This window comes from Oreochromis aureus, linkage group 3, assembly GCF_013358895.1.
Source record: "Oreochromis aureus strain Israel breed Guangdong linkage group 3, ZZ_aureus, whole genome shotgun sequence".
Taxonomy (NCBI): Eukaryota; Metazoa; Chordata; class Actinopteri; order Cichliformes; family Cichlidae; genus Oreochromis; species Oreochromis aureus.
This window is the reverse complement of record NC_052944.1, coordinates 85,116,849-85,129,696: the sequence shown is the minus strand read 5'-3', so window position 1 is coordinate 85,129,696 and position 12,848 is coordinate 85,116,849. Positions and strand designations below refer to the sequence as shown.

The 12,848-nt window shown below is 37.5% G+C and overlaps 1 long non-coding RNA gene across 1 annotated transcript; it reads right to left on the bottom strand.

Moving 5' to 3' along the window:
- Positions 1-7,564: 7,564 nt before the first annotated feature.
- On the bottom strand, positions 7,565-10,409 carry LOC120437730. The gene is made up of 3 exons (XR_005611367.1): positions 10,396-10,409; positions 9,150-9,176; positions 7,565-7,644 (listed from the first exon to the last, which is right to left on the bottom strand). It is a non-coding gene; the product is annotated as an uncharacterized LOC120437730 (long non-coding RNA).
- Between the last annotated feature and the right edge of the window lie 2,439 nt (positions 10,410-12,848).

The window sequence follows — 12,848 nt, the reverse complement described above, 5'->3', positions numbered from 1 at the left end:
ATGGTTTGTCTCTCCGTGCCATTCTGCCTGTACATTTATCCTTCTGGAAATCGTCTGCAGTGATGATTATGATGTTTGAATGAAGCTTCTTGAGCGTATCTGTGTTGTGGGATTCAACATTCTTGTTGGTGGCATAAATGTGTAAGACCTCAATTGGACATTCTTCTGGTGCAGTCACAGCCTGTGACAACAAATCTCTGTCGCACTGAGAAAGCTCATCTGTCTTTTCTTTGACTCTAATCCTGTTCAGCATCTCTGCAAAGGCCACATCATCTTTCTGACGCATGATCTCGGTTAGAGTGATCATCTGAAAATGTTCCTGCCATAGGTCAATCTGTTCTGGATCATAAACACAGAGAGGCTTAGACTGTCGCACTGGTGGCAGCTGGTAAAAATCTCCAACAGCTAAAACTGACATTCCACCAAAAGGTCTCTGAGTGCCTTTGATTTGTTTCAGTCTTGCATCCACATAAGCAAAAAGGGGTTTTGAAACCATTGAAATCTCATCAATAACAATAATTTCAGCATTTATAAGCTCACATCTGACTTCATCCAGTTGATTACCAAGTCCTTGAATGGGTGGTTTCAGACTCCTGGGTAGTTTCAGTAGGGAATGTAACGTAGAGCCATTGATAGAAAAAGCTGCTGTCCCGGTAAATGACGTCAGTAAAACAGTTGGATTTGATATGTCAGCTTCTTCTGCATTAGCAGGCAGTCTGCTCAGGATCTTTGATGCTTCAGAGTGAATACATTTAATCAGATGTGACTTTCCAGTTCCTGCACCACCGTTGATATAGAAGAAAAATGGATCTGGGTTCAAACCACAAACTCGCTGAATACACCAGTCTCTTATAGCATAGAACACGCAGGCCTGCTTCTGGTTCAGATTCTGATACATTACACGTACCACAGCTGGATCGACTGCAGGTTGTTCTCTGATGGCTCTGATCTCTGTTACAGCATCAGACTGACGACTGTAGTCAGGGACATTCTCCTGTTCGTTCTCATCATCAGAATGTCTCTCAGGAAGATTCTCATCACATTGCAGCCTCACAACTTCAGATTCAGGAGCAAGATTACACCATTCATCAATAACAACATCCCTATTTTGTTCAAACTCTTCCAGTGCACTCTCAATATCCTCAGAGTTCTTCTCATACTTGTCTTTATTTCTCTTCACAACCCTTTTCACAGACTCACTGTGGTCTGAACATGGAAGTCGTACAAAACCTGAGTTGTAGAAGGACTGATAGGTTTGGAACCCTTGTGGTTTCAGTTCCTGCTCTGATCTGTGTGGAAGGTAAAGTCTCAACAGTCGTCCATAATATTGCTCAGGATCTTTTTCCTGTGAACAGTGGTAATACCTGATTATAGCTGGTTTATCATTCTTTCGCCTTTGTACAAATCCAAGCTGGTTTAGAAGAGGAAGCACATCTTTTCCTTCATTTGGACCACTCACCAACCGGCACAGGGCAGCAAAATCAGCCAGGGACATTTCCTCATATTCTGGTGTCTCAGGTCTGCATTTGTATTTATCACTCAAACTTGTCATCCAAATATTACAACTGTCATGTGTTGTGGATTCCAGGTAGCTCATCGGGCGACTCATTTTTACTGGGTTATCATCTGTTGGTACAAATACAACACTGCGGGAACATTTTTTCATTTTTAGGCCACAGACTCGAGTCACACACTCCTGTGCGCTGATTTCTCTCTTTTTTGAATAAGCCTGCATCACAGCTCTCATTTCATCACATTCATTGACCATGTTCTTATCAGAGTTATCAATAACTGTCTTCAGGTATTCAGAGAGGCCAGATTCTCTCTTCGTTATATATTTACAGAGGTATTCTATACAAGAATAGGCATTCAAGATTAACGAGACATCTAAATTAGAGTTCCAGGCTTCAAGCAGGTCTGGGTTGTAATTGTTGATCCAACAGTCCTTTGGGTCACGTTTCAGAATCAGCGCTGTTTTCTTGTTTATGTCTTGGAGGCATTGCTCATACTCATTCATTGTCAAGTTGCATCGTGACAGAATCTGCTCTATGGTGAGAGAAGCAGCTTCAGGTTCCTTCAGCAGGTTCAACAAAGGTCTGAGTTTGGCTTTTGCAGCTTCAGTGTCTGAATCCTCATCCTGTCTCACAATCATTGTTCTTGTGGCTGGTGGTTTTGGGAACCCAAATCTACAACCAGAGTTCACACTCTTAAAGCATGTCTTTGTGTGGTTTTTGCTGTGCTTTTGTAGTTCAGCAACTTTTTTGTGCAGTTCAGGTTGTTTTTCTGGATCAGGGAGTTGAGCTGAGATGTATCTGTCCACAAAGTCACAGACAGTTTGGTCATCATCCACATCTACTTCTACCTTTTCTCGAATCCACAGCAACATGTGTATATGTGGACTACCTCTGTGCTGGAACTCAACTCTGTAAAAGTAATCAATGATTTCACCAAGGGGCTGTGCAGGAGAAAAAAGCAAATCTCTGAACAAAGCCTCAACACGCTTATCAAACATTCGCATGGTGGTTACTGGATTTGATCTTAGAATTTCACACTTTTCTGACCAGTCCAGGGCTTCAAAATCAACCTCTTCACCTTGTTGTCTCTTTATTGCTTGAATCACTTCAGGCCATCTCATCTCAGCAGCAGAGAAAGTGACAAAGAACTGAGGTGTTCCTATTTGACGGACCATACTGAATAAATCTCTGGTAGTTTTCTGCCAGTAAGCTGGAGTTCCTCTGAGTGGCTGCATAAATCTGATTGCATCTTTATTTCTTACCAGCTTCTCTACTTCTGTCTTACTTTGTAACATTCCTGATGTGATTTTGCGTCCATCTTTGGTCATAGTTTTACCTTTCCTTAGCTGTATTGTCATGCTGGAATTAGCCAAGTGTATTTCAGTGACAAACTGTGAGAAAAACAGGTAATTTGTATCTTTAGCAAATCTTGCATCAATGTTGAAAAGCCTTGACTTGAAGTAAGCACTTGGTGTGAGTTTAAGACGTCTCTTTTCATCCAGTGTATTCTGACCAGTAGGAAACTGCACAGGAAATGCCATGGCTTCCAAATGAGGAGTTCTGAAGAAGCTAACAGGATTGTTTCTTTCTGCAGGAGCCACACAATATGTGTTATCAGTGAAACAGAGAATCTCTTCTGAAATGTCAACAGGCTGCAGACAACTTTCTAGAGCAAAACCTCCATTGTTCAAATCACTTTCTGGTTCCTCTGGATTTTGTTCCTCTGGTTGTTCATCACAGGATTGCATATTAATATCTTGTTCACTTTCAGACTCCCTTTCGCACAAAAGGGCATCTTTTTCATAGTTGTCAATTTCCATTAAATCTGCTTCATCATAATCATCACTTGCCATGCTGGCTTCATCACTGCTGTCATCATCAGGTAACGTTGGATCACAAAGCAATGCATCATCTCTGATAACAACATCTGTGTACTGCGGATGAATTTGTTTCAGTTTACGCAGGGCTTGGATCAGTTTAGACCAGGTGACAGTCTGGAACAGCTGATGGCCTTTGTAGCACAGTCGTCTTTTAAGCTTGATCCTCATTATCTGTGATTGGCTTCTGAGCCTCGGTAAACAGTCAACTGTTTGTTGGACTTCAGATGGTACACACACCACATTACCACGTATGAGTCTTTGTCTGCCCTTTGGAAGTGGAATAATCTTAGCAAAAGGTATGCATTTGGCAATCAGATGTCTCTCCAGAATGTTGAGATCACACAGTTCAGCTGGAATATCCTGCAGATCTAAACCGTTAACAGCAGCAAGCCTTGGCATGCGTCCACTTTTGAGGAACTGTGACACGTGTGACAGATATACTCCTTTTTCTCTCAACAGGAAAGCTGCAGTGATCATTACATGCTTCATCACACATATGAACAAATTTACCAGTTAGACACTGCTGAGCTACAGTTTCGTGTTTTGAGTAATTGTTTCTTTTGCAGATTTTCACCTGATTAGGAAAAGAAGCTTTTAGACAAACAGTACAAACATAAGATGGTGCTGATTTAATGTTTGATCTGAAACGAGATATGGCCTCATTCATTAAAGTGTTATCTGGGTGAGACTGTAAACTTTCAGCTGGTCGATGCATCTGACGATATTTTCTTTTTTATGTTCATTGCACATCTGATATTATGCATCTGTCTAAAGAAAAACTGTTCCAATATTTTACTCTCATTCGTTCTCTCATATTGTCCTTGTGTTGCTGCTGAAATTGTCTCTCTTCTCCATAACGTTTAGTGATATAACATTGTTTTTTCTGTCTAAATTCTTCACTTTCTTTATATAGGTTAGAAACATATGACCTCATGTAAGCTTTATGTTTCTCTCTGAATTCAGCACAAGTTCTGTATGTTCTTGTTATTCGTTCCTTCTGCTTTTCTCGGAACACGGGAGATTCTCTGTATGCTCTTGTTATTCGTTCCTTCTGCTTTTCTCGGAACACGGAGATTCTCTGTATGCTCTTGTTATTCGTTCCTTCTGCTTTTCTCGGAACAACACGGAGATTCTCTGTATGCTCTTGTTATTCGTTCCTTCTGCTTTTCTCGGAACACGAGAGATTCTCTGTATGTTCTTGTTATTCGTTCCTTCTGCTTTTCTCGGAACACGAGAGATTCTCTGTATGTTCTTGTTATTCGTTCCTTCTGCTTTTCTTTGAATATAGGATTGTCTTTATACATCCTTATGACACGTTCTCTTTTTCTCTCTCTAATTTTGGCACTTTCTCTATAGATCCTTCTCATTTGCTCCTTCTGTTTTTCCTTAAAATCATCTCTTTCCTTATAGATCTTTCTCAAATGTTCCCTCTGTTTCTCTCTATATGTAGGATTTAGCTTATATAGATTACTTTTGTACACACTCTTCTTTTGTCTGTGACCAGGATCATTAGACTTTCCACTGGAATTTCTTTTCTTTGCCTCAAAGCTTTCATTGGAAGTGTACATCTGCCTTTCTTTCTTTTTCTGATTTTCCTTTCTTTCTGGTAGTTTTTGTTGGGCCAGTGATCTTCTCCTCATTTTTTTCCTTTCCTGTTTACTATATTTCAGCAGTTTATGTGAAAGTTCCTGTGTTGTCTTGGTTGAACAGGAGGCAGCGGTTGGATCCTTCTGAGGAACAGAATCTGATGTTACCTGAGTTTCTCTCACAGAAGATGCAGATGTTTCTTTTTGTAAAAAATCAGAAGGACGATGGTTGCTTTCAGCAGCAGCTGTCTCATTTGAATAATCCACTCTGGATGATGTCACTTCTCTGGTTAAAGTGTCACTCACAGTTTTCTGTGTCTGCTCAGTGGATGTCTGGGAGTTTAATTCAGGAACAGGTTCATTTAAATCTGGTGCTGGAGCACTTGTAGCGCATTGTCTGTATTCGGTGTTTTGATTAGCATCTCTTTGGTAAGCAGCGTTTTCACTGTGAAACTCGATGGGCTGTAGCTCATAAGTGCAGGTTGGTGCGATGCTAAACATTCGGTACAAACATTTGATCCTGTCAATCATGTCGTTAAGACGTGTGAATTTTAACATTACTGCAGTTCCACCACTTACACTTAGTGACAATGGCATTCCTGTAGACTTACGTGGGTGAGGGTCAAAGTATGCGTATTCACCTGAAGTCAGCCTGCAAACTGCGATGACTGTTCCTCCCATGACTAGCAAAGCGTAGCGAAACTCTGAAGCCAAACACTGTAGTCCCTGTTCAAGGCTCGGAAGATGATCTGTACTATCAAATGTGCCATAACGAGCAAACTGAGACATGTCCACTTGATACTCGTGTCTGCGGCTGGTGACCACTGTGGGAAGCTCATCACAGGCTAGAAACACGCTGTTCACAAACCTCTTTCTGGCATCTGAATACACGGCATTGCCTTTGTCCAACACACGGTTAAGATCTGCTCTGGTAATGAATTCATCCTCGTGTAAGAATGAGAGGAAAACCAAACTGTTCGCCATGCATTGCTGATTCCGGTACTTTCCATACTTAGCAGAGGCCTGGCTTCGGGATGCACAGATGCTACTCACTCGTGGACGACTTTCACTGTTTGTAACCTGTACATGAGATGGTCCTGGAGCTTCTCCATCACACTGCGTTTGCATAGTTACCTGGGGTTCAGTCTGGATTACCTGCTGTACTTTGGCATCTGGCACACATGCTGAGCAAACACCTCTCTTTACCACATCTGCATAAGACTCTGCGGCTGTCTGAACGCTGAGCTGCACTTCTGGACTGGGAATACTTGTAACAGACACCTTTACCTGTTCACCGATCTGAGAAACATTTACCTGTTCCTTCTCCTTTTGCCATCTAAGCTTCTGGGACTGCGACCTTTGACCTTTCCTTGGCATTTTGTGCAAGTACAAACTGGACCTTATATGTATTTATACACAAATGTAAACAAAACTCAACCTGTAAACACTAAAAAAAAAATCAATGACTCCTCAAGTTTCTATTAAATGGATAAATGTAAAACTATACAAATGGTAAAGTATTCTTATAACTATGTAATTGATGTAAAAGGCTGACTTAAATGCAAACTCAATATAAAAGTTATTGAAAGTTCTTTAAAAACAGTTTTATTGTAGCTTTTTCAAAAACTGTATATTATTACTTCTTTTTTTTTTAACCAGACTAGTTAATGAATAGGTCTATACTTCTGTGAAGTAATATGCAGAATAAATCTCAACAATCAATCAGCAGGCTATAATAAAACTCTTAGCTTTGAAGTAGACTTTGTGTAAATCTTTCAGATATCTAAAATTTAAAGCAAATATAAGGAGCTGTGATGGTGTGGTGATCAGATGACAGGCGATGGGGATTCTTCAGCTGGATGTTCTGCAGCAGTCAGGAAACAGGAAGTCTGGGTTCTCAGGGCAGCCTCTAGATAACAATTGTAACTGAATACTTACACTGAGTGACAAAAAAGGGTTTGCCCTTAAATAATAATAGTTTAAACTTGTAGTCAAATGTTACAATCAATGAAACAGACTTGAAAAATGTATTTGAATCTAATTTAATATTTATGTAAATACAGCAGTCTGAATGTATATATTACAAAATAACCAGATTGTCTTATTACAAATAAACCTTTAAGAAGAGGTGTATATTTTATATAATTTATTAAAGCAATTGCACCTGTAAGCCAAACAGCCAATCAATGTTTATTCCAAAGTGTAATGCAAAATTAAAATGACAAATGTAGGGCTGTGTAAGTAGTTTCTACTGTGAGTTCTACTGTACTGTAATTCTACTACTGTATATTCAACATTCTACTTGTAATTTCCAGTAAAATGAGTGGATGAGTTTAACGACAGGAAAGAAGGAGCAGTGAGAGCAGAGATCTCTCAGATTTCTGAAAACAGATCGACGAAGTTGTGGTAACTTCAATTTCCAAAAACTTCCTTTTTTGTCAAACTTGGTTTCTTGTCAAACTTGGTTTCTTGTCAAACTTGGTTTCTTGTCAACACAGGTTTAAGCTTGTCAAAATTAGATAGAGCTCATGGCGGAGAAATGATAGAAGATAGAATGGCTTGTCAAAAAGATGGAGCAGGGAGAGGAGAGTGATAGGACAGACTGAAATTGCTTGTTAATTGCTTGTCAACGATAGAGGGAGAGGGTTTTCTGCAGCAGGTCACCTGTAAGACAAAAAGGGATTGGAATTAGGCATATTTCCAATAAACATGGCTTTCCAGTATTTTTCGGACTATAAGTCACACTTAAAATCCTTTAGTTTTCTCAAAAATCAACAGTTTACCTTATGTATTAATTCTGGCTGTGCTTACTGACCTCAACCCAATTTTATGTGCTACGGCACTCAAACATCTGTCAAAATGTTTTAGTATGACTTTGAAAGCTACAAAGCTGCAGCACTTGATGGATTGTTGGAGCATTACAGCTACAGTAGTCAGGAGCCTTGCCGAGTAATTCGTATTGTTGTTAAAACATAATATTATGGTGTGTATGAGGACCTGGCATCTGTTTAGAGACATGCGTACGGAGCAGATTTCAAACCGATCAATCCATGAAGAATTTGATAGATTTGTGGAAGAGGACTGAACAGAAAAAGTGAGTGTATTGTTATGTGTTACCACTGAAAAATGTTGAGAGTTATTGTGAATGAGTTGAATAGTTTGAGTTATCTGAATATTTGGTTAGCTGCATACGCCTTATAATCCGAAAAATACAGTACATACAGGGCCTTACGTATTGAAGAGTTCCACAGTACATTATTCGACTGAACTTATTGAAAATGCTCAAAAATGGTGGTGGAACTATTCTAAAGAAACTTTTAGATTGTATTAACACAATAAAAACAAACAGTGTCTATAAACTTAAACCAAGATGTGCTGCTACAATAACCTACTGTAAATATCATATGGTAGAACAAAACCCATACACGGAGGTTAGAGCAGACAGTTTCAGGCCACCTGCTTAAAATTTATGCCACATCACATGTTCCTTAATCCCCAAAGTTCTCAAATTCCTGTTTCTGTGTGTACTTACCTGGGACAACAGTACATCATAATATCTGGGCACACAGAAACAGGGATTTGAGATCCGTTAACATAAAAGTAAACAATACTTTATTCAGTATGACTTTTAGCAAAATGATAAATTTGGAGATGGATGGTTCCTACAAAACAGTTTCTACATATTTCAGTCACATGTTTAATACACAGGCATAAGCACTAAATCTAGGACGTACTTATAATGGCTGAGTATGACGATAATTTCTTTGTAGATCATTTAATCATAAAATACAGAAATGAATGCTGTATCTGTGCTTTTGATTTTTTCCAGTCATCAACAAAATCTTTAATAAAAAGACTAATTCAAAGAGCAGTTTTCAGACAGTGACTTAATTTAATGAAGGGAAAGAAGCTTTTGAAATCCACAAGGCCCTACTTGAAGACTTAATTGTATCTAAACTGCTGTTCATGAGCTGCTCTAATGTGAAAAAAGATGCGCTGCTACAATAACCTACCGACCTCTGTAGGTCTGGAAATGTTTACACAGACTTTTCTAGGATTTTATGACTTTTGATGATCACCAATAGCTGTGCTCACTCACTGCACTAAACTGAATCTCCTATAATGAGAAACATTTCCCAGCACTGCACCTCAGAAGAACCTTTACTTACCAGACTTGAGACGATCAGATCAGCAGTCTAGAGAAAGGAAACAATTCATCAGATCACTGTTTGATGATTCAGACTGTTGAGCCTCTTCACACACAATCCAACTTACTGTGACACAAATTAGCTAGTAAAATCCTCAATTACTTTAAGCTTTTTTAAGTTTACTGTAGTCTAAAGAGGAGATAACTGAACTGCAGGGTCTCACATAGCTATAGCAAGTGTAATAAAAGCATTATTACTACAGAAATGCAAAGAACAGCCACCAATAATTGTTGGCACAAGTGCAGGATACACCAAATATTTCCTACACAGAAGCCTTGTGGCTCCAACATTTTCTACAATAGGTCAGAGCTAATAAAGTGTGAAAAACCAAAACTTTTAATGTCCTTTCAGGTTAAAAACATTAAATATAAAGTAATTCTTTAAATCAGAAGCAACAGAAAACCTCATCATGTTTTGGTTAGTCTGATATGAATATGCAAATCCTAAAATACATGTAAATACTGACATGTTACAATAACAGAGGTGCAGAATGTTTGTGGTTAAAATTAAATGTCTTAAAATATTACACTAAAAAGTCCTTTAATTGTACCCGTTGCTAGGAATATTTATGTATTTTGCAATGTCCATTTTTGGCAACATTTCTATTTAATTTTAAAACAAATTATATTCACTAAATAAGTAATAAACTAATAGACACACTGGTAGTAATGTACCTAACAATTTTCACTCACACCTCTGGTTCTCTTCGTTTTTATTATTGCTTAACTGTTAAAGCTATTACTTATACCGAGTCAGGCAAAATACTTCTACAGTGTTCTGACTTTAATGTACTACATCAGCAGAATTTGAGAGACAATATGAATCAATACCTGTGCAGCTCTTAAGTGTTTGAGCAACCACTTATACTGACTCCCCTAAAACACTTTCATTGTTTTGTCTGCTACTTAAATCCACAAACATAAGGAGAAAATGAACAACTGTATAAAGACTAAGACTACTAATTTAACTATGTTTGGATTCAATAAGCCATAAAAAATTTAAATCATACATAAATGGGCTATTAAACTTCAGGGACAGTCAGAGGCCCTGTGTGGGGGCTTTGCTGCTACAGGTCACAAATCCTGTGTTTTTGCCAATCAGTAAATGGAAACATATCACAAAAAGTCAAACTACTGTATGTAAGTTGCCAAATGTGCTACACAATGCCAGGTTCATACTGCTTCAGTTACAATCACTGTTTACTTACCAGCAAAGGCAAAACCAAAGATCTCTTTCACTCTGTGTAACAAAAGACAAAGCACAAAAACACAGAATGAAACAACTCAAATCAGCATCACAATCAATACTGCATCACTCTGTGTAGTCCAAAAGATTCAGTACACTTCTTTGTTTACCACAGCAACAAACAACTCACCTGTTTTTTCTACACCTTATTAAATATTACTTTCTTCATTAAGGTAAAGTGTGGTTTCATCCATTTATAATAAGCCACACAAGTTTCTCAGTTATGTGATAGCTCTATTAGTTTGGTGCTATTAGATAACAGAGTAGATTTAATAAGCAATGATTTGCTACACCTAGCAGTGCACACTTTATCAAATTCTGACATCACAATTTAAAAGCATGAACAATCATAAATGAAAGCTTGGATGATATATTTGTAGGCTTCAACATTTGAGTTGGTGGGCATTCAAATTCTGCTTCCTAAAAATATCATCACCTGCACACAGTATCATTTAGTATCATTTAATATGCTGTTGTTTTAAATATCTACATATCATAATTTATTATATTAATGGCGCACTGCTGCATTTTATTTATTTGAAGGTGGCCTTTTTTATATTTCATTCATTTTTCACAAAGTGAGAAGTTAAACAGAGCTGCATGTGTAGGTTTTATTTAAAAAAAAAAAAAAAACAACCTGCACAAACAAGTGTTTGTTAAAGAGTTCTTAAAATTTAACTAAAAAACTAGAATGAATTAATTTAAAAAAATTTCTTGTTAAGAGATGTTATTATTCTTATATTATGGGTTTTATCCTTACTCTCTCTCTCCCTTCTGTTAATTAACCCACAACACAAACACACACTGGCACAGGCACGTGACTCTTTTTCTCCCGGCTTTCAGTCAGAGGGAGTAAAATGGCTCCTTTGAAGTTGCCACCCTGCTGCTTCAGCAGCTAATCAGTGGTTCTAAAATGGCGGCTCATTACCTTACAACCTAAAGAATGAGGCCGTTTTAACTGACTGATTTGTGAAGAGGAGAACTAACTTCAGCTTCCCTAAGAGACTCAGAAACACTAACACACCGACTGAACCAAATAAAACACAATAACTGTATTAAACAATCAAATGAACCATATTAATTTCACACTGGGCCTATAGGAGCTAGGCTAGGCGTTAGCGCTTAGGTTGTTAGGGCTAGCATACCAAACACTCCTTTTAAACACTAAAATTACAACGTTTCACTAAAAAAAGCAGCCATTGTGTTACTTTTACATGACTTGTACTTCGACTGGCTTTATAAGTCACTAACAACAACTGGGTAAATCACTCAAACAGCTTGTAGACATTTCATTTCAGAGAAGAGAGACAGAGAAGCAGCGTTTACCGGCAGGGATCCAGCAGAGAGTGGGCGGAGATTAAGGAGTCAGCCAGAGACGTAAAAAAAGAGGCATTCACGGGTAGTGGGAAATTTCGCCATTACACAAACTTGGCATTGAAAACGTGAAAAATATATGTAAATTTAAATATTATTATACTAGATTTTTTTGCAACAAAAAACAACTAGCAGAAATTTAATTCTATAAGTTTAATAAATGTTTCAAACAGGATTCTTTGAATTTGAAATAATGGTTAAAAGACATAAATAAACAAGGTCATTATGTTAAAATGTACTGTATTATGATAGATTTATTTAACTGACTGCAGTAATAGGAACAGTCTTCTTCTGAACACCAACACCAAGGAGCTGGTGTTGGTGTTCATGAAGCTTCAGCTTCAAAGCTTCAGCTGTCTGCAAAAACTAGCTGACAAGCTGAAACGTTGCAGAAATTTGTAATAACTTTGCAGAAGCATGAGAACCTAGCAAAAATGTAATTACTTAGCAGAACTGCAATAACATAAAGAAAACATAATACTTGGCAGAAATACAATAACATAGTAGAACTTAGCAGAAATATTGTAACTTACCAGAAACATGATATCTTCTCAAAAATACAAGAATTTAGGAGAAATAGTATAAGATAACAAAAAAATATATTTAGCCAAAAATACTTAAACATTACAGAAACACTATGATTTAGAAAAATAGTACAACATAGCAGAAATACTGTGATTTACCAGAGACACTGTGATGAACTATGAATATTGTAATTTTAAATTAATACTATGTTTTAGCACAAATACTATAATTTGACAGAAATACTATCATTTGGCAGAAATACTATGTTTCAGCACAAATACTCTGGTTTAGCACAAATATTATAACATAGCAGTAATACAATTATATAGCAGAAATGCTATATTTAGAAAGAAAAATATAATATAGTAGAAATACTATGATTTAGCAGAAATACTGTAATCAGCACATATACTGTAACATGACAGAAATTCCTCCACTTGGTAGTAATACTATAACATAACACAAATGTTATGATTTGGCACAAAAACCATGATTTGGCCTGTATTTATATAGCGC